General features: G+C 42.4%; 1 protein-coding gene across 8 annotated transcripts in view; it reads right to left on the bottom strand.

Moving 5' to 3' along the window:
• LOC126372232 (protein muscleblind) overlaps positions 1-23,677 on the bottom strand; it is a 264,761-nt gene that overhangs the window by 26,070 nt on the left and 215,014 nt on the right. The window contains exons 1-2 of one of the 8 annotated variants that reach the window (XM_050018405.1): positions 11,398-11,480; positions 11,105-11,144 (exon numbers count right to left, since the gene is read on the bottom strand). The exons of the other annotated variants lie outside the window; for them this stretch is intronic. The gene's annotated coding sequence lies outside the window, so the exon portion shown is untranslated. Of the gene's footprint in view, positions 1-11,104; positions 11,145-11,397; positions 11,481-23,677 lie in introns of those variants that run through there. 8 annotated transcript variants of the gene reach the window in all.

The following is a 23,677-nucleotide window of genomic DNA, read 5'->3' as shown; positions in this document are numbered from 1 at the left end:
CGCGGCTGAATTCCGCCTGTAATTTAATTTCACGGCGAAATAGAGTCTTTTGGATCATTAAGTGGAGGAGTGGTGGGGTTAACACAATCGGAATCAAATTAAGTTCATCTAGCGCGGCAGACCGAGACCGTTGCGAGCGGTCGGGTTGATTCAGCGGTATGGACGCCACGTGCGGGCCCGCACCCAGCTGCCGGCTCGCCTCGCCGCAATAAGAATAAGAAATGAACCGATAAATTTTATATGTATTGCACGCTGCTCTTGTGTTACTGTAGCGTCTGGGCTTACACGGCGCACTGTGTGGAAATGAAGGGGCGGTATGTAAAGAAGATTGCCGTCACACATAACTAAGCACTTTAGTAGGTTTCTTAGATACATATAGCGCGAAGGGGGTAGTCTGCCAAGATAGCTTGTCGTGTTAGTGTGTCGAGAGAGATCATCAAGTAATGTAAAGTAAATTCATTACTCGGTGAAGTCGAGAAGCGCCCTCCGAATAATGTGGCAAATGAACCCGACACTCGTCCGATTATTCCGCTCCGTATGGCTTACAAAACTTACGGTCGGCCTGCGTCGCGGCGTCGGCAAAACAACCCATTAATATGCAAAACAAAACTCGAAATTAATTGGCTTTTAAAAGTTAAATCACCACTACAGTGAACAAAGCTCTCGTGAATCAAGATTTATGACAGGAAAATTTGATGCTGGTCGTCGTTAAGAGTAAGTAAGTGACCCGGGACTAATAACACGGGATTAGGAAAACGGTGCGCGGTTTGAAACAATGCGGTGTAAAGTAGACAGTCGCTTGACACGTATCGGCGGCGGCGAGGCATCCACACGGGGTTTATGAGCTAAGCGATGCGAAGTTTCACGTCGGGAATGGATGGCCGAATTAATTGAAATATAGCGTCGCGCCGGTGCGCGGTCGTGCGGTGGCGGATTGGGGGATTAAAGTTGCAGCAGTTCGGCGCGGGAGCAGGTGCGGCGGGGGGAGGGGGCGGCCAGCTGCACTGCGGCGCCATCGGCTTGCTGAACACGGAGTCGAAGCGTTGAAAAATTGCGCCGAGCGTCTTGGAGCCGCCCCCTGCACCGCGCGCACCCGAGCTACATACAAATCAGCCGCGCGCCCTCGACTTCGCCTCTGCCTAGCATGAACTCGCCTCGTAACACGACGCTGCCCCTGTCACGATGCTATCTGCCCTCTTTAGATTGCGTAATCCATCAAATATAAGCACTGTTGTCACTAGTTATAATATATTCCCTATATATTTCGGACCAGTTTCTGTAAGCTTACAATCGGCTTTATTTTAAGTAGGTACCTATAGAAACTACCGACAACGTTTTATTAATTACTTTACACGAAAACTCTTCACAGCGAATGATCCGAGGGTAAGGTAAGGAATCCAAGTGTTTAAATTATTAATCTCACCCTTGATCGCCACATTAGTTATTTAACTATGCAACGTTAAATTAGTCAGGCTTACTTGACTAATAGCTTGCGAATGGCTGAATAATGTTCTCTTTACGCTTTCATGTGTACATATTATATGGAATGTCGGTCGATTTCTGAAATGATTCTTCGAAGTGCCGGAAACGAAAAGATCGTGCTGGAAAATATTCCTGCACAGCTAAGCGCAACTTCAGCAATGACGCGGCGATTTTGCGACTTCACAAGATTCGAAACCGTTCTATCTCCACGAAATATCAAAATAAGACTACCTACCTTATTTCGTATCAGTTCGGCGAGCTGATGCAATCGAAAAGTGGTCTGAATTTTTTTCATTTTTATTAATAAACGTCGACGACTGTACTCTGCGATAACAATGAAAATAATCGTGACCAAATCCGTAAGTGAAGGTATCAAGTGAACGCTAAACTTTATTAAAGGTCCGACAGCGTCGAGGGGCGGTGGACCTTCATAAAACAAACTTTATGACAAACAATAACATTTATTACATAGTTGAGTATTAATGCGCACTCCATTTACAGCTGGGCGGGCGCCGTGGCGCGGCGGCGGCGCGGTGGCGCCCTGCATTGTTGGCCGCGCCGCAAACATCTTCTGAGGTGTATAACTCACCCCCGCGATACACTAGTGCGGCTTATGAATCGTATATAATCCTAATCTAGTGCGCTATTACGACGTTCGGCCTTTGTGACCGTTCCGGAACGCGCGAATCGTGCTGTGACGCATTGACATCGTAAATATAACAGCTCGTTTACCACTCTTAAATCCTTTGTGAAAATACTGTTATGTTGCTATGTTCGTTCCTCTATTTCGGCTATAATGGGAATAAAGGGATATAACGTTTAATAAAAATACAAAACGTCCCTAGCCAGCAGTCGCGAGTGGACAGCGCGCGTCTGGCTTGTTCTGTTCTAAACTGGTATAAAATTTTATATAGAGCATTATACGTGACAAACGAGGGGCACGACACGACTATCCTCTCGCGAGGAACAGTTTAGGGAGCTTTCCGCTCTGATATAACTTTTTGAATCCTAGTTCGACTTGCGAATCAAAATTTAAACGAATACGATGTCAAATTTCCACAGTTAAGTGGTTAATTGGTAGAGTCGACAGAGATGCGAGACAGATTAGATGTGTACTACGCAAAACAATTATAGAGACAAATTTATTTTAGCAGTAAACAACGTCCGAAGGGTTGATAAGAATTTAATATGTCAAGATTCGGCCGTTAGGCGGAGGGATCTCACAAAGCCACAGAGGACATGTGTCAGTCCAACACTCGATTTGGGGTTGTTTTTACCAGGCTGTAACTCAAACCCGCTAGGACCATTTATTGTTTACACAAAATATTTGCACGCATAGTTCACATTCCTATAATATCACCGCCAACTAATATATTTTTAAGCAAACAAGCGTTGACAAAAATTGGTTGGGAAATATATTTATTTTGTATTTTTCTTAAAATAGTTAGTTTTGGTTTTTATTAATTCTAGTTTTCAGGTACGAATCCAGGCTCTAAACCATTGAATTCGACTTTATAAGTTTAAATTCATGGTTGAATCATATATAATTGAAATCACGTGGCTTCCGTCCTGGAAACCACTTGATGATTCTGCTCGGTTAAAGGCAATCAGCTTTCTTCCTATTACGTGGGACTGAAACATAGTTCACGACGCGTGGGTCTACTATACATCTTGACCTATGTCTTAGGACATGCAAGAACCATGCTATGTTTTAATTCTAGTAGGTAGTGAGAGCTGTATCTATAGAACATTTGGATTTTTGCCGAGTTGGTTCTACTTTAGGTGAGTATAGCGAGTGCTGTGGGAGCGGAGAGAGAGGCGGTCGTTAGTAGTATCGCCCTCAAGGGTGCAGTTTGCGCGCGCGCCCGTGCACGCCCGCCTCGATCCACGCTGCTCCGGTTACCTTGTTAAATCGCGACCTTCACCATATTCCCTATAAAACTGGTTTAGAATGTATTATAACAGTTTCGAATATAAAAATAAATGTCGCTTAATTTGCATAAATTAAACGGTTTAGCCAGTCCGAACGAAAGCAACACTAAACCACTTCGTAGCCACATCGCGCTCTTTCACGAGACCTTTAAAAGAACATAATCGTGGGCGTGAACGTTACGAAACGACATTAACATTTGTCAGTAATGACATCCGATTCGTTGGGGCGTGTCATTGGAGACATCATCGATTCGGAGACGGAACACGTGTATCGAAGCACGCAATAGTCAGTTGGTAATGTGTACGCGTAATCGCGACGTCTGGTGCTTGTCGATGCTCATTTGCGTATCTAAGTGGGCCCGAGGAGGCCATTAGCTCGCGATCGAAAGCGTCATTACTCGCGTAGTGGCGCGATAAGGAGCCTCCCGGCGACACTACACCCTTAACGACATCCACTGCCAAGTGGACAGCACCGTGCTACACCCTCACTGCGCCGCGACGTTTAAGATAACCCTTCATTCATTACAACCTTGTGCAGTTCAGATGGACATAAGGACAGGTCGAATGAGCACTCGTAGTTGGGTCGTTCTTCTTTTTTATCGACAATAAAAAGACATTTTCTCAATTTATCGGATTTAACATCTTTAAAATTATAACGGCATTAAATATTTTAAAACATCATATAAAGATGTGTCTGTAGAGGACCATTTAGAGGTTCTCTTTATCTTGGTAACATACTTTTCTTTGTAGACACATTCCAAAAAATATTGTGACAGAGTGGTCCTTTTCATCGGAGACAGCATTTTAATTTACCACTCTGTCACAGAATTTTGTGAAAAACAATCAAGCTTCTTTAAGGACTAATTGAGGAACTGATTAGTATTTTGCTTGTATTTTGAGTATAATAAGATAACTATATTTTTGGACAATGGAAACATGAAACAAAATTCTAAAACATAACTTATCAGAAGCAGAACGAAGGACAGATCATTGTCGATAAAAAAGAAGAACGACCCAGTTATAAACGTCTAACCACGATAATTATATTTAGTGACCGCATTGGTTGCAAGGTATTTATCAAACTTGTACGTATCTCAACCCTAAATACGTTCTTGCGGCATCCTTAAGAAGACTTTAAGAAGTAGGTACCTACATAATATTTCATCTATCCCTACACTATAGTCATAGGCTAACGCTGTGCACATATTGAAACAGTATGCCCTAAAGTGCTTTTTCACTTACGCAAATGAAATTGGAAGTTTGTCGATTTGGAAACGTAAACTACCCAACTACCGCAACTACCGGCATATTAGTTGTAGCATGTGATTTCATAAATGGCCGGAGTTTCGTCGTAGATTTTAACGAGATTGCCGGCAGTCGCCTGTACGTAGCATCCAACTCGCGAAAACCCTCCAACACAACTTTACAACTTATTAAAGGAGATCTCCGATTTGATATTAAACTCGGCGAAATACTTTCCATTTTTCCTCATCTTCCGGATAGGTACAACTTTTATAATTTCCGTTTCTTATAATTCTGATACCTACTACTGGAAGGACTTCAAAGTAAACAGGAAATTCTGTGCAAATAACAACAAAGGACGTGAGGAATTTATGAGAACGTCCATATATAATAATACACGCCCACGGGACCAGAAGCCACTCTTTATAATAAGTATTCATATACATATAAGCTGTATAGTGGTAGACGCTACCAGCCCATCGCCTGTAAGTGTTCCAGCATGTAATAGAAGACATGACATGCATAGATGACAAGGAAAAAAGCTGTATGAAGTATGTACGGTATAATTAGTAAGAGTGGTATAAGCCGACACCTAGAGGGTCCTAATTAAATTCAACACTTATGAAATTATGTCCAGTGACCCCTGACCTAAGGGGACCGCTATTAATTTGCAAAATGCTGTGAATTCCTAAATTCTTCAGCTTAATAGAGTAAATGGTATACAGTGAAAATATTTAAGCTAAACGACCTGCGCCCCGCCGCTGCCGTCAAATGACCCGGAGCAGTTTCTACCGGACCACGTCTGCCGACCACTTAATCGAATTTATAAAATTACCAACATTTTGCCCCACGGCGCCCTACCGTAGATTATTTCTTTTATGAGGAACTTTAATTTTTCTGTACAATCTTTCGCGTAAAACTTGAGTAAGTACCCCAGATATACAGTTTGCTCGTCGTCTAGGCGAACTACTTATCTAGGTAATTGACTGTCATCGAAAATGGTTTCTCAATGTCTTGACTTAAGAAATCTGTCTAACAAGCGGGCTCGCCCACTGACCGCTTTGAAGAATCTGATTACACAAATTCAACCCTTCCTCGTAATTATCTTCAACTAGGCAAGTCACGTTCAAGATTCCATTCCAATGAGAGAAAGGTTCTGTTATAATGGACGCTAAAATGATGTTATCACTACCGCTGAAGTTTCTGAATCTCTACATTTTCAATAGAGTTCCGAACACACTTTGCGATTTGTATATTTTATGAGAAGCGAGTCTTCGATTTTCTCGGCAAATAATAGCTCAAATAAAATATTAGGCAACAAGTGACGTATTAGAATAGAACATTTGTCGTGGGTGGCGAGGTGTGTTCGGATGCGGAGGTCAGTTGCGACGCGTAGCTTCGGTCCCCCGCGAAAATGTATTATTCAGCCGTACCGGACCTCTCGCGCCGGTCGACTCATTACAATACGGCGGGCGCCGGCGCCGGACCGGCCTCTAACTTCGGCTACGGCAGACAACGCGACCGATTAAAATTTCATCTCTCTTTGTCCGGGAACAGATAGCGGATCGATGTGCGCCGCTAATGCCTCGCCACGGTGGCAGCCGATCTAAATTGAATTCGACGATTCACTGCATAAAGCCGATACATAATACACGATTAGGTATCCCCAAAATAAATTCAGTGATTACGAATAATATCAAACGGGGAAAAGGTAAAATGTGCCTGTATGTAATATAAATTGGGTGTTGTATAAAAATAAATGTATCGACACAATGGGTTCACTTCACACAGTGTTTGCCTATTTAGAAATAATAGAAAAACGAATATTTTGTAGGTTAAGTAAATGTATAAAACAATATTGGTACGCTGTAAAAATGCAACTAAGTTATTCTTTCGTTGCGAGAAACTTATCTTGCTGCAGATGTTAGGAAGTACCACTCGTAAATAAAGGCGGGAAGACAGGGTTGGAATGGTCGGAAGACGACCATCTGAATACTGCACGTAGCGGCGTCTTTGCAACATAACTCACGAATCAAAGCAAAAAGACGACAAAGGAGGCCATTTGTTTAGGTATTACGGTATCGGGACGCAGCACGGCGGACACGCGCCGCGCTCAGCCGGGCCCCGCCAGTGTCCGTGGTTTTTTAGTCCGTTCGATTTTTCAGACGCTACTCTTGACGTTTCTTACGAAATTGTGAAAAATTCCCGGCGATTTGTTTGAGATATTTTGGTAAGTGCGGGTCGACGGCGCGCTCCATCGGCTGCACCCTCCGAACTAATATTGGGCCGCGTATCTCTTGCCGCCGCTATTGTTCAACTTGCTCTGTACAACGATGCGGTTAATTTGGAGGAATAAATCAGGCTTGCTTTATATTCCCGTCACAGCCGACGGTGGAGCCTTGGAAGCTATTACAGTAGCCGTAATGAGATTTAGAGCGCTCATATAAAGTTATTTATGTGCCGTGTGCGGCTCCTATGCGCTGGTGGAGCAGCAATGCTGTCTCAATGGGAGGTAAAAGCAGACCATCTTACCTTGCTGTGTTTTGCTATGACTTGTTTGTTCCTGTGTGGTTGAGCAAGAGTTATAATAAGAGAATGTGTACACCGAAGCCAGGGAGATTAGAACGAGGCATGTGGCCCCTCGTTGAGCCGTGGCCTCGTGGTCATCCATCACCAGACGCCAGACGTGGGTTAAAATAGTAACGCTAGTAGTAAGTAAGTAGTAGTAAGCTTTCCGTGAAAACACTACCGCATGCAAACATAGGTAATTATGATGTGGGCCAGCGGACGGCAAAATTTTTTCAATCACGGTTTGAGTGTGATCAGAGGATAGCAGTATGTAATGACGTCATATTCTAAAAATAAACGTTAGGTAAACATTTCGTACACTGTGACTTGTTGATTTGTCCCTACTTGTTAATTTTAAGAAGAGAGAAGGTCACGCCGTTAATTCATTGATCATTTAAATCAACCTCATGAAAGACAATGTTATAATAGTAAACGAACACACTTGCATAATTAATGTCTCTTTAATGAAATTGCGAAGTGTAATCGAAGCACGAAACGCAGGAACCGCGTAAAACGAACGTGACCTAACCTTGTAGGTTTTATGACCGAGGAAAAGTGGGTTGGTTCTTCAAATATTAGCTGTTACCAACCGAGTAACCCACTGCTACGATTTAGTTAGCAGTCGGTCAAAATTCATTAAAACGTCGAGTAGTAAGTAAAAGTACGAGTGTCACGCACGGCTCGGGTACGTTCGGACAATGGCGGCACGGCGTGGCCCTATTATTTTATTATTATTTTTATTCGAGCCGGGATGATCGATCGGGGGCTCCATAGGTTCCTTTGTTCGGGCGAGATTAATCACACGCGTCTCCGTATGACGGGGCCGAGTGGAGATATTCATTAGTGGCACCGATCCGCAAAACTTGCCCACTACACTTGTGTAAACTTGATAGATAACATTCGTAGGGACGTTGAACTTTATTTGTACTGTCTGGCTATAAATAATTTCAAATAGCAACATTAGCAACTCATTATTTGACAGCGTCTGGGTGGTGGTAATCTTATTATAGATTTAGTTTTTATAATTAATCACGTTCTGATTAGTAACGTACTTGTTTTTGCATTATCACAGACACTAGATAGTTTAAAAAATTTAAACCATTTCCCTATGAATAGAAATCTAACATTGCGATGCAATTTACGATTCCGATACCCAGACCCCTGAAAGACATTATAGCAGCGCGCTCACGTACGAACTACAATTTATTCGGGCCACTTAAAGAATAAAATAAATTTCGTGGCAGTTTTACCTTCACGTGGGAGCCGGAAGAGCAGGCACAGGATGTATTGTAGGTAGTACCGTATGACACCGTGCTGACTTGGCGTTTAACCGTCTCCGCGCGACCCGACATCCGCCACGCCGTGCCGACGTTGCACATTCATGTTCCCAACATAACGGTGTATTGGGAAAAAATATTGCTTTTTGTTGAGATATCATATATGCTACTCGTGTAACTGAGTAGCGACTAGATTGTTTTGTTTAGGTGGACAAATTAAATCCTTTTCCTAAGTAGAGGCGGGGCGGCGACGCGGCGACGCGGCGGCGGCGTAACGCGATATCGCAAACAAACGCTCGGACACCGCGCCTCGCGATGTCAATTAGGCTAATTAAACACACAACGGGGGAGAGTGGCCGGCGCACCACCCCCACCCGACCGCTAGCCGTCACATCCCTTAACTGACGCATCGCTTTTCTAACAAAAGCCATTTCTCACAGTGCAGAAACAATGCTCAAACTATACATACGCCTCCTAGAATGCAAAATTTGTTGAGCTGAATTCACATTAACGAGCGCTCGCGACGAGCGGAGACGTGAAGGCCAGCGTCGCGAAACTGAATTAATTAATGCAAATATTAATATTCTCAATATTAACTATATACTTTTTGAACAACAAATCAATGAATCATGTTCGTCAACGTTAATTTAGCTCTAGGAAGTGAACTTTACAAGGCAAACGGTGACAAAATATGCAAACACAATGAGAAACGCTCCGCTTTAGTGGTAAGTAATTACTCGCCGATGAAATTATGGAAATGAGCGGTGAAAAGACAAATAACAGAATGAGTGCTAACAAGAGATAAGACACGGCTTAATTAATAAAGTTGGCGCGCTTGTCTTGGGGCGCGCGGCGACGGCCGCGATTCTGGATCCGAATCGGATAATCGCATTCGGCTAATTGAGCGTTAGATTGACGCTATCGGGCCGCCGCCGAGCCGACCGCTGGCCCTCGCGCCGGCGGTGGGCTCAGCGATCCGCCCGCTAATACGGCCAAATCATAGGATCAACCAACAAAGGAAAACTCTTCATCGAGAAGTAGAGAACGCAAGGATAAAAACTGCCAACAGGTTTTAAAAGGGATAAAAAGTGAAGTGGGATGAAGTCGAAGATGCGGAAAGTACGATCAAGTAACGGGCGCAGTAGGAAAATAATACAAAGGGTTATGGGCGTGCGTCATATTTCCCTAAGTTTTAACGAGAGGGGCGATGGCGGCCGAAGGGTGCGTGCGTGTCACGCGAGCTTCCATCAATGTGCTTTCAACTGTCACTGTTTGAACGATAGTGCCTCAAATAATACGAACACAACAGTTGAATGCTCGTGAAAACTCTTTATATGTAAATTAACGAATGTGAAATGAAGATTTTATAGGCGTGTTATACGATGACTTGTGTTATAATTAGAATTGTGTTATTACCCTTTGTATTTCCAGTGGGGAAATTGTCGAAATGATTACGAGACTGTCCTTTATTTAGCTAGGACATTGTAGTTTGATTGTCTGGAAAAGTAAATATGATTCCGTACTTCGGAATGCACGTTAAGCCCTTGTTCCCGGGCTATTACCTACCCCAAACACCTGCACCAACCCGCACTAGGGCAGCGAGGTGGAGTATGCTCCATATACCCTCCGGTTGATTCTGCGTTTGAGGGGAGGCCTGAGCCCAGATGTTATATACTTCTAGTAACAATTTCTGAATAAAAATTTATAAACTTATGTTTGAGTTAGAAAATTCAATATGTGACGGCGATAATGTTAATACAAGAAGTCAAGGTTGTCGGTTAGTTACTCAGGTGCAGGATCCGTGCTTACAAATGCTGTTGTGCACACAGAGTGATATAATAAAGAACACTACACGCTCCTGCTACGGGCTACGGGTCTGTTTGCAATGCTCGCACTGACGTCGCACGTACACACTATTGAAACAGTTTAGCGGGCAATGTTTTGCTAGCCTGATTTAAAATGAATTACAAAGTCAGCGGAACGCTACACTTCCAACAAATAAAGTAGGTGAACAAGTTGAAACTACAGAATTATAAAGACTCGGCTTTACCACGCTTATAAAAAGACTCAGTCTTTCTTTTTCACAGCAGAAATATAATAGTGAAAATCCGACCTTATTTAAAGTCTGCTTTAAGGCGGAGGACACACTGACTAAGTACATTATAAAAAGTGTATTTACACTCGACCTCACGCAGCGGACGGAGAAACTTTCGTTTCGGGCGCTTTATGGGCGGAAAAATTGAGAAAAGTTGGAGCGTAACGGCCGGTGGCGACGGAATAGGGGCTTCAGGCGACGGCGAGTTTAATATAATATGTAAATCGAACGGCAACACCGCGACCTTACTTTTCATAGATACAAGCCGAACTCATATCGCCGCCTGGACATATTACATGGGGAGTCGTAAATTATTGTGCAGGCAAGGCAGCAAGTTTTACGTTGGCGTGTCGAGGATGAGGCAGCATAAGCGGAGGAGTAAGGGTTACGAGCCTATGAATGCAAATGAGAGTCGCGGCGGCGGCGCAGCGCGCGGCGGGCGGACCTCGCCATTTACATAAAACCCTAGGTAGCCGAGCGGCATCGGCAGATCGACGAACACACTTACCACCTATTGTCGTTATTATACGTTGATTGATGATAGCTACCTGAAATAGAGAAATATTTCCATGAATACAAAGTGAAAACATTATAAGAAATATATAAAGTAAACACTCTTTATCTAGGCGGAGAGAGGAGATTGACTTGAGATTGAACGTTCGATTGCTGGAGTGGTAATCGAAAACGAATTAGATTAGGGTTTATCAGATAGGGTAGAGCTGAACACAACCGTGTCACTGGCCGGCAGGAGGTCCGAACCAAACATAATTTCGCGCAGATCGACCAAAGACGTTCCCTCACATTAACAACATCTGGCCTTTGTCTGTAACTGCACCAGTTGCTTGTGTCCGACTTCCAATATCTCTTGTCTTGTGTTGTTTCCTTTGTTTGACTCTGATTGTATTTAATGTTTCGTGTAACCGACAGCCTTTTATAATGTTTTCGCGGCGGTACATTACGCAACACAAAATGGCCATAATTTATCGTGCCGCGAACGTGACTCAGACACGATCGTAAACGTCAGCACGCACGTGGCTCGTCTAACGTCTATTGCGACTGCGACTCGCGCTCCGCTTATTGATGCTTACTGACAAACATTTCAATTGAAAATATTGTTTATTGAATAATTTGCTCTTAAGAGAGACGTATACAATAGAAAATGTTTGACAATTTAATAACACACGAGTTTACGCGCTGTTTATTCCCCGCCGCGCTATCTGCGCCCGAGATCGGCTCGTAAAACCGTCGGGTTGGAGCATTGTTTTATTATCGACCCTCGTACTGTAATCCTGCACAATGACACCGCTCTGCAATCTGTCGCCATTCATTAGCTCCCACTGGCCGGCTGTAATCTAAATCTACTCCCACATCCTAATACTCTGGCGTAACACTGCAGGCAAAAATGTATTCGAGATTCCTTTAAATTTCTTTCAGAAATGAACTGGACTTGACGTCTCAAAAACAAGGTGCTTTTTAATCGCGATAACTTATCCGGAACGACTGCGACCCAAAAGTTTTCTGGTGCGATGTTTATAAGGTATTCAACTCTACAAAAACAACGATACATCAAAAGTGAGTTACAAGTTAACTGTAGCTCTCGCCGGCCCACGGCAAAATTTCGTTTTAAGCTGACACGGGTACAGCCGCGCGGAGCTCCTTGTTGACTTTCCTACGACACTTTCCAAGTTGCCCACTCAATAAAAGTGGCCTTCAGACTGTTCTACTATTCTTGCTTTATAAAAAGAGACGTGCTAAGTTCCGTCACGATAGTTGCTATGTAACGCATTTTATATTTATATTATAAGCGTACGCGTATTTATTCAGGTGAGTGATGACTAGCGAATCATATGCGACGTAATTCACAAGTGTTCACGTGGCTATTCAACAAGTAGAGTCGAGCAAGAAGCGAAGGGAGGAGCGTCAAGAGCGGCGGCGAAGGGCGGGGCTTTCTGAAAAAACCAGTAGCGTGACCTCAACACATAAGACGTAACGGTCGTGCTCCTGTTGCTAGGAGATTATCAAAAGATGTTTGTTCGTTATGTAGCAACGCAAAAGTATTCATGCTCCTTAATGTTTGCAGCACGTTTGTGTAAACTTCAAAGCGAACTTTACACACAACGATTTGCTGAGAAAAGTAGATGTTTAAATTTTACGCAGATAGACGAGCCTCGCGAAGACAATAAAGAACCTAAAGCGTACAGTTTAAAACTTTCCGCGAGGCGAAACACTCTGTGAGACGCTTGCAAAGTTGCAAGACGGGGCCGGCGGCGGCGGCTCCGTGCGATCCTGCTGTCAAACTAAGAAATATTGCCTGTTCCGAGCTCAAACGCACGCTGGAGTTTGGTCCACTAGCCTCGCAAAAAGTGGTTAGGTATATCTCGATCTCCTGGAATAAATTTCTAAGGCCTAACTATTTCCTAGATTGTAATTTTGCTAGTAGCACTAGTAGCCCAGTTGGTTTAGTTAAGTAGCACGCTTGGCTCTCACTTTGAGGTCGCAGATTCGAATCCAGCACAGGCCTAAAACCAATGATGGTCGAATTAGTTTCCGAATTCATGTTTGGATCATAATGATTATCACGTGCTCATCGGAAGGAAAACATCGCGAGGAAAGCCACATTCCCGAGAAATGCATTTTCGGAGGTATGTGACCTAACCTGTATTGGGCTGGTTATCCCTTTGTGGGTTGGAAGGTCAGACAGGCAGTCGCTTCTGTAAAAAACCGGACCTGTCAAATCTTCAGGTTAGGTAAGCGGACCCTGTGACAAACGGGATAATGATAGGGAGATGATGATGATGAGGTTTGCTAGTATTTTCAACTTATAGTTATTGTATTGTTTGTACCGAGATTTAAATAGAGATTAAGCAAACAATAGTTAATCAAAACACAAAGGTAGTGGTAAATTTGAGAGCTTTACAGCGGGGTAAGCCGATCGCATCAGACCTGGCCCCGCCGCCGCTAATCCCATTCCCGCGACAAATTAATATGCTCATCGGCAGCCGCGTCACTAGATTACAGCGCGTTCATAGCGCGATTGTATTTTAAGTGTATTATCCAATTTGGTGGATATTGTGCGTGTAGTAATCCGCGGTCGTGAGGCACATCCGAGCGTTTAGTCGCGGGTAAACGCTACAATGGCTGCATTATCGCACGCCGCGATGGATCGAGCTGGCGCACTTAATAGATTTTGTTGGTGCAGCCACCGCCGCGGTCAGCCTATCGCGAACTAACGGGATTATCGCGAGAATTTGTATTTAGTGCGCCGCGGCAATCAGCGAACACGTTGCCAACGCAGTCGGCGCAATAGCATTATCATTTCATAATTAGATCGAACGGATAAAGAACAATCTCCACGATTAAACTTACTATGATACTTTCAAAGAGTTCGAGATCGTATCTACGACCTGTCCGTTCGCATTGGAAGAGTCGCAGTAAATTAAAATTTTCATTATCTCTCAACGTCATTCAAAGAATACGAATAGTTAAATCCACAAGTTAAATTCGCTTCCAAAAACATTCTTTAACACTTTTTAATTATAAAATCGAAAATTGCCAAACAGACATCCACTTACAAGTTCGCACTAAAAACTAGTGAAAATAATTAAAATCGGCGCAAGCCATTAAAAGCGCAGTTTATAATAGGCGAGTGTAGTGGAGTGTTCTTCATGTAGGCAGTTAAAGAGTTGGAGGAGCGCTCTTGAGCACGAGTACCGTGGCGCCGACACCTCGACTAACGAACCTGCCACAAAAACTCCGCCTGCTCTACCTACTCGGCCTTGCGACAATTGTAAAGAGACCCGCCAGCTTCTCCACTACTCAGCTCTATCCATGTCAGGAAACACCTCTATGAACAAGAGTGTAATTTGACGCACGTAACGCAGGGTACAAGGGCTCATTTTAAATTTGCCTAGCTACACTAGCACAGCGGTGCAACGCCGCGACAATTTGTACGCACAAACGCTTTGTACGCGCCCGGTGGTTCATCAAGTTAATATTGCGTACGTGTACACAAAGGACCATAAGCAATTAACGAGTTCCGTACTAATTATTTTCGACCGAAGCTTTTTGGTTGTTATGGCAAAGGCTTGTGTAACTTAGTTTAATCGACAAGCCAGTCAAAGTTTACGTTTATAGGAAAACATAAAAATCCGATGTTGCCGTGAGTTTCACAAATAAACATTTAGTTGTTTTCACAAATCGTTATGCTCATAATCGTAAAACTAACATAGAGAAAGTAAAGATTCAAAGTGATTCATTTTACGTCCTTCCGCAAGAACCGTAAAAGACAAATGATCAAAAGCACGCAACGTGGGTCCAGATTTTAATATCGAGATTGCGGAAACGATCGCGGGGTCATTAAACTGGATCCATCTGAAACGAGGTAAGCGCTTAAGCTTGTTACTCAAATTAAGCCGAATTGATTTACTGAGAAACAATACCAAAGAAAATGGTAAGTAACCGCAAGTCAATATTTGGGTAGACAGGCTTGAGAATTTTACAACGCGGTATTACTTTGGTACTTGGAAATAACTCGTTTAAACTTTAATTATATTCAATTTTTATTAGGAGCGAGCACGAAAATGTAAATTGTCTTTCATCTTGGTGTTCATGTTTTCGTTTGGAAACGATTGTGTAGGTATATAATTTACTTTATCGCGTTGCGATCAAGGGGAAAATGACTTGGGAGTAGGAAAATGGTCCGTGATAAAAGCTCGGTCAAGGACGGTTTGAATCACTGACTGGATTGCTGCTATTGTCAATGTACATTTTACGGTTGGATTAGGGGCAAAAACGAACCATGCTTATAGTGATTATTCACAGACAAATTGATTAGCGATTGTAAACTACCTTTCCTCAGAGTTTGTATTATGTTGTTGAAATATGTCAGCTTCACGCGAAATTTCGAGAGCAAGGATTAAATACCTCAAGTGTTTAATGCCTCAGGCTGTAGTTCGATCACACAATTTAAATAAGCCGCAGGTACCAGCCGGTCTTACGGAGCATAAGCCGCTTAGGCCGGTATTGTCTGAAGCAACCAGCCACCTACACCGTTAAAAGGTCGATAAATTCGATAATGCACAATTTATGCTGCACCTAATTCTAGGGAAATTCACACCTCATCTTCAGAGCCGGTAATAAGTAAAAGCTTCAAAGAAAATACTAATAGATATTTTATTTTGTAACTCCTCGCATATTAATAAAAAAATAAGTTAAAAATCTAAAACCCGACTAAACATAACTATTCGGAAAAATAAGTGTACCGGTCTATTTTCTTGTTTCATACTTTTTAGAGTGTGATTTTTCCGTAATCGGGTTTAAGTTTTTAAACTTATATTTTCATTTATATTATTTTGGCGTCTGATTTATTAAGGTAACGTGCTTCCGATATGTGTTTTATAACCAAGATTTGGAGATAAAACCTGTCAGGAATATGTCTGAGCAGCTTTTTTTAATTTATTTATATCATTAAAGTCACAATAACGTTAGCTATGTTATGTAGTAAAATGTTTGAAATGTATAAAATAAGCTTTTAATTGATGCCCAACAGAATAGCATTCGAAAAAAATGTTTTTTTCGTCCTCAGTTTATGTCCTCTAGAGGGCGTCAAATTGAATTTAGCGTGACGTTACATGACCTATAACTATTGGACAGTCGATACGGTTCTAGTGACACCTCATTTGTTGAATTAGTACAGTTTAGAAGTTAGGCTGGAACAGTCGTGCACACACACATACATACATAGCGGTCAAAAACATAACCCCCTCTCTGCTTCGCCGCAGTTAGGTAAAAAATGAATAAGCTTTAAAATTATAGAATGTTTATCATATATGTTTTGTTTTTTTGTACTTCTCACGCTGTCAGTTTTGATACGTTTTTCTTCTGCCATACCACGTTATACTTCAGAAAAACATAATGTTAGATGACCCGGTATTTACTCAACGCCGGCGTGGATGGCTTATAGCATTGATAGCCGGTGATACATCACGCACGTCTTGCAAGATATATGGACACTGTCGCCCTATCGTCGTCCGACGTCGCGAGCGTAACACATTGTCGGATAACACTGTTTTACGTTGCGTAAACCATTATTTTTGTTAGTTTAGATTTTACGATCTATATTATTGGCTCAATTAGCTGGATAAAAATAAAACACGATCTATTAGGAGTGCGGTTTCTATGAACAAAGAAAGCTGTAGTCTCGGCACTTAATTGGATTCGTATCGTAATCATCCGCCCACACCTTTTAGCCTGAAAGTCCGCAATTACCGATCATGGTTTACTTTGTAAATCTCATCGATAGAGTTCGCATAAACCGGTGTAACTTGTTGACTATATGTAAGTAAATGAACTTCTAATTCGCTTTCAAGTTGCAAGGCAAGTGCGAGTGAGAGGAGTAAAGGCTGCGTCTGGCTCCAAGTGGACAAAGCGGCCGGGAACCGGTTGTTCCTGTTTATTTTGCACGCATTCCGGCCGGCCGACCGGGAGCGAGCGAGGAACATTCCTGCTAAAATCAGGAACTCGATTTCTACAGTGGCCTTGAATCCTCAACCCTTTCAGCTCGCTTAAAAGTGAAGTGTTGTCAAATCTCGTATCGTCTCAAATGTTCGACACACTGAATATACAATCGTTTAAATGCCTACTACACGCTCAGATTTCGTCGCCACGTCTATTCACAATTTCTCTTTGTTAACTTTAACATTAGTAAAAATTTGAGATATATATAAATTATTAGTTCCTAGAAATATTATATGGTAGGTGACTATCTATATAGGTGTCATAGAGGTGGTGCTAGAATAAATCCATAAAGTATGCGAATACCCGTCAACATTGACCACTGAATTCGTTGATTGTACATTCGCGTGAGCTGAGCATGAACTGTTCGCTACACCAATCGACGTAGCGACCGGCTTAGCGGTGGGCTTATTTGCATTTAATAAATTTAGGAGTGTCTGGGGAGAGGATCTCTTTGCCGCGAAATCGTATGGGTTTCACGTCACGTTCACGATGAGAATTTACTTTAATTGGCAAATAATACGTAGGGCAATTAAGGATGCTAAGTCGGGTGGAGGCGGTGCGTGACGCGACTGGCGAACGTATTCAATTATGCAAACTGAGTTGCGAAAGAACGGCCCAAGCTCCTTCCTGACTCTTATTGACCACTCGGAGCAGAAACGCATTTTTCGCCAGCTATACAACAAGCCATTGCATTCGTTATGTATTGTTTCGTCGTGTTAGGCTTTCACGCCTTTCACTTATTATATGAATTTATGTAGGTACTTAAAACTTTCTCTTCACATTACCGAGAAAAAAGATTGAGACAATTTAGCTATTCTTATTTTATTTTTGTAATATATTCGATAATGGAACGTAGAGGGCAAAGAGAGAAATGGCGAGATAGCGGGAGTGGCAGTGGAGCAGCTGAGAGTCGCGACGCCGCCCCAGGGACATCGCAATTGTCATGTAAAGCGTCGCCGGGGCAAAAGCGTAGCGGCGCGCCGGCGAGTTCCGCCTCGGGCTGAAAATGCACTTTCGTGAACCGATTGCCTGTCGATCCGAGTTATTCAGCGAGTCGGGAGCGGCAACCTAAGTGCGGATAACGATCTGCTCCGAGAGTGTAACGGGCAGTCGCCGATACCATCGCGGCAAAAGTATCGACTGATGAGCAAAACGCCACTCTATTGTTCTAGGAGCTATTTTACGCTGATGCGTCGCTTTCTACGGTAGAAGTGTTATCGCATAAATGTCATGGAGTTTAATGTTTGTTTACGCAACGTAACATTTAATGGAAATCGTGAGTTACAATTGTCCTTAACAATCACTTCTTATGTCATCACCGCATGCGTATAAAGAGGAAATAATTTACGTTAATTGAAGTCCGTCGGTTTGACACACTAAGCTAGCAAGCTGAAAAGTTTCCTGACCTTCTCTAAAGGGGATAAGACAGTTCCATTTACTTCGTTACTCGACCCCAACTGAGTTGATTTTGAACAGAGTAGTTAGTGCGAGTGTGGGATTCAACAAGACTTGTGTGATGCTAATTGATTAGACCTAGTCAGCACTCAGCAGCAGCCGACGCATTGCTACCAACCCTTTAGAAATTCAGATTCAGAGAATTGATTGCAACTTCCAGAGTATTCCAACGAATAAGTAGTTTTCCTGTAATGATTATCTGTTTTCAAGTACCTATTATAATAAGTTTCGTATATACAGTCAGTAGGTATATAAACAATGCAAGTCAAGTCCAATTCGTAGAAAACGCAAGACTAATATTATTGGCTTATCTATCCAACAGAACTTGAGAGCTAATCAATAAGTACAGTTATGTTTGGTCGGGAACTTGATTCTGTTTGCTTGGAAGCCGGCGCTTCCGTCTGCCCCCGTGTAGGGCTAGACGCTAGACGGTATAACGGGTGTGTGTACTTTCGCTATCGAGAGACCAGACGAGTGACGTAACCGTGTGGCTAGTGTAAATTCGGCACTTATGGCGTGATGCAAGGTGTGGAGTTGCCAAGGTCGGGACTGATACGCGGCGCATGCAAATGAGCGTAGATAAGTCGCGCTCATTACGCCCGATACCCGATGCGGGCCTCGGAAGCGCCGTTACGACGGAGTAGCCAAACGCCAGGATTTTGATAGACTGTCCTGCTACAATAATGCTATAGAACTTGCCTCACAGAAAGATATATTAAAATTTATTTAAAACATTCAGCCAAAAAGTGATTTGTATTTCTAATAAACTCAGAAAGACGAAATCAGTGGTAAAATGTAGAATATTGTTTTGATATTCACTCTAAAACAGGATTGGTTTTATTTCGCAGACAAAACAAACAACATTTCAGTACATGAAAAAACTTGGTGTTTTTACCTAGAGGCTGTCCCAAGAAATACTGCCAAAAACTTGGTAGCATTACATTTCGGTCCCTGTTGGAATCGTCTTTATTTTATTACTCGGATGTGTCGAGAAAGGAGGTTAATGTCGTCGAATTATACGCATTGTTTCACCTAGCCATTGCTATGGAAACAACGTGGTGAACAAGCTTTAAATAATATGAATGGTATTTTACTCGAGTACGCTACTAATTTCCACTATCACACTAAAATGTTTAATATTCAGTTCTTTGAAAAAGGATATTGACGCATAAATTACAGCGCAGCATAATGTATATAGAAAAGCAAAACTAGTGAAACTAACTGCCGTGAACTAAGAGTTATGGAGTGCAAATACGGAAAGTCAAACAAGTTTCTTATCGGGAAGTGGACGAAAACGCGTGGAGCAACTTTGGAGCTATTTACGTGATTTTCCACGTTGGTGGAGGAGACGTGTCTCTCGGGCCTCACCGTTTAATTAAAGGGCGGCGGAGTGGTGCGGGAGGGGTACAGAGGAGGGCATAATGGCGGCGCAATATCGGATGGAAATGCGCGGCATGTAGGAATGCGCCGCACGCCGCCCCTTCTCATTCGCGAACGATTCGTGGTATTTTTTATTGACGACTCTTGAAACGCCGTAGCTAAGTGAGAATAGTCTATCCGATTTTGCTTAGCTAAATTACGAATGTCGTTGCTCCGTAAAAAAATAAAAATAAGAGGAAAACTTTTGAAATTACTGTTTCTAGTTGTTTCTAATGAAAAATAATGGTTTTAGTGCTTAGAATTTCTCTTTGTTTTCAATTACTTATTTATAACCTAGCAAGCTCAAAGTTTGTCTGCGTGGGCTGCACAATCGATTTCATTTTGTCACGGTATGCTGCGCAGTTATTGTACTACAAATAGTTATATCGAGAACGTTTGGCGCAACTCGTGCAACCCAGCACTAAGACAGAAAGTATCAACTGAAAGTGGAATGAAAGTTTATGTGAAGTTGAGAGCACTATCTAAAAATATACTTTGCCTAATGGACACGGTACGACAGTATTTTTCATCCTCGCTCTGCGCTCGGTGGAAAGATTAAATTTAGAGACTGACGTTTTTAGAAAGCACGAATTCAGCGGCTACGGTTGTAAGACTTTATAGCTCTGGAATTTAGCAGTGTTTACCGGCAGTGAATTTATGGCGATAGATAATTGCGAAGTTTTCGCAAGACACTCGTTTGGATTGAAAGTAATTAAATTTTCCGAGTAAATTTGGTGAGACAATAGTGTTGTAATGTAATATCGAGTTGTCAGCGAGTGCAAGGAGCGCGCAGCCACGCCGCGCTAGTACTGTGAGTGCAATTTGAGCGGCGAATGGCGAAATCCGAGAGCGAACGGAACGTGACACCCCACTTATCACGCGATGTGAAAGTTGGACATCTTATTAAATTCTGTTATTTATAACTGCGTAACTGCTTACCCTGGATACGGAGCTAGGGATCTTAATAATGTAACCGCAAAATGGGCTCTCGGTGCGTTCCCGGCCGGTTAATGACTTCTGATTGCTTCATTTGCTTTGTGAAATATGAATAGCATTTCATTATAGCAGGAAAACTGTGAGCCATAATTTAACATTATTACAACTGATGAAATTTATGTTTGCACTTTGCGCTTGTGAGATCCACTTTATGAAGATTTGTTGAAAGTAACTTTTCTCGGCTGTAATTTCAATCACGATATCGTGTGCGTTTGTTTACATTCCTAATGTAAGTTCCAAAAATATTCAAATGCGTTCACAATAGATTTAATTGTTCCCGCTGCACGCCGGCACAATTAAAATCGAGAACGACAATTTATGCGGCAATTACTTGAAGCCGGCTGGCGTTCAATCCAGGTCAGAATAAGTGATTTTTAAAAAACTAATGCAAACGATAGCACGCGACGAGTGCCACACTGCACAAAGTTAATGAACACTGGGCGTTCGCTAGCACAACACCAGGTTGTTGAGGGGTGCGCATTTGCACGATTAAATTTAGAACATAATAAAATTTACCAAATTCCCGAATTACTTTCTGCCACTGAGTTGTTATTTACGGATCGTGCGTAATACCATCTACTCGTAAAGCTAGCCCGCATTCCGAAGTTGATTTCTCGTCATTGCGGTTGGAGGCCAAGATTGGAGGAATACTCGTAGAAGCGACTATACGAGGTACGTACGTAAGTACATGCACATAAATCATATAGCGAGGGCTGCTATTCGACCGGAGCTCGCCGTCTCGGTCGCGTCTACCAGCCTAATGTGCGGCTTACGGACAATCTCGGAGCGTTTGAGAGCGGTGACCTTGTTTTGTCTCTTACGTTAAATTAATAACCCCTTTTATGGGATCAAATCAATTTGGTCTGCCAGTTCCGACTACGAATTCAATATGCTTTTAATAAATGCAGCGCAATGTAAAAAGAAGCATAGTTAATTGGACGTGAGAGCAGATTCGGTCTAAATGTAGAGTTCAAGCCGACAAAAAGCTCGTAGCTTTGAAGGATTAATGTCAACTGGCGGCTGTGCCGTGATGCAGTCGACTTATTTCGGCGAATAAACATTGACAGAAAGAATCATCAATGATTGAACGGCAGGGGAGCGACTCGCAAAGTTCAAAACCTGTGCAACAACTCAAACAAAGCTGGAGCGAGATTACTGCCAGCTTTGAACACTCCCAGTGTTCCAAACTCTTGGTCGGCGGCTTTTCAAAACCCCTCAAGAGGGCTAAACCGATAGCCTTTGCAGCCGATTTGATTGCTGTAGTTTAGCTCATTTGCCATCTACTAAAGTGCTAAGGTTTGTCAAAGGAGTTCTATTATTTATACACCATTTTAACCCAGTTTCATTAAAACTGAATTATTATGCTATAATTCACTCGTATATTTTATTCAAGGAAAACGATGTACCTATGAGCTAATAATAAAATGTACAACAGGAAGTTTAGCAATTTGTTCAGTAACCCGTCGAGTACTTAGCTGGCTGAAAGCGATTTACAGTTTCCAAGAAGTGAGGAAGGCGACGCGCGACTTTGAACGCAAATTTTGGACTCCACATGTTGCATAACATAACGCAGCTTACTTGGCTGTGAACTTTGATCCCAATAACCAGTTTCTTCCCGATGTAAGAGTATATAATTGATCTTGCGCAGACGATGTGCAAACCGATGAAAGTGCCGGCGTGGGTGAACGGGCCGACCATATCCTATTTCGAGCAGTCGGGCGAGTCGGCGCCGCCGCAGTCGGTGCATCTATCACAGCCCACGTATGGCGTTAACTGCACGGTTCACAGCTGCCTACACACACTTTCACTTGTGCCGTTTGAGAACTTTACTCTTCTGTTACGTATTCATCTTCCTAATTTATGAGGTTAGCAACATTTCCGGATCCAATAAAAGTACAATCGTCTAACATAATATCACGCCATGCCTATGTACAGAATACAATGCGACAATGAAGACTAATGATATTCAACGGTTTCCTGAATTGGTCAGAATCTAATTGGGCTCAATTACGGCGGCAAAGCGTACTTAACGGCATCTTTGCAAGACATTTATCTCGTAAATTAGTTCTGACATGATTGACTTTCATACGGATTCCCAAGGAAGTTTATTTAATCAAAATTATTGAAGTTATTACGCACGTTTCATTCAGGAAACCCACATCATTATTAAGAAAGCTTCGCGAAAGCGGGAAGGAAAGTTTTACAAAGTTGTTCGATGGATAGCTACTTGTGAGTTTACGTTACCAATTATTTTTGTAATATTATACAGAATGCTACGGGTTTGAATATAAATACCCAAATTATATATAATGTGGGGAATTAGGTACAATATTTGAATTTAAAAGTGAATATAGAATTAATCCGATCAGGTGTCACGCGACCCGTCCAACACGCGACCACGAGGGACCATGATTGTAAATAAAAAAATAAACTAGTTTTGGCTTCACGTCTAGGTAAACATAAAATTGGTGATTTCAATATTACGACACTAAATAAACTTTTTGTGTAGCGCGGTGCCTAGATACCACAGGCACAAGTTTATGTATGGAACCAATTTACAGGAAAAAAACTGTCTGAGATTAGCGTAAAGGTGATACAATGCATCCGGAATGGTATGCGAATGGTGACTAGTCTGGCAAAAACCACTTCTGCGACTTAAAAGAGACGTTATAAACGCATGACACCATCTACGAGT

The sequence above is a fragment of the Pectinophora gossypiella genome, chromosome 1 (genome assembly GCF_024362695.1).
Source record: "Pectinophora gossypiella chromosome 1, ilPecGoss1.1, whole genome shotgun sequence".
Taxonomy (NCBI): domain Eukaryota; kingdom Metazoa; phylum Arthropoda; class Insecta; order Lepidoptera; family Gelechiidae; genus Pectinophora; species Pectinophora gossypiella.
The sequence above is the reverse complement of the archived record's forward strand: the minus strand, read 5'-3'. Positions and strand labels throughout refer to the sequence as shown.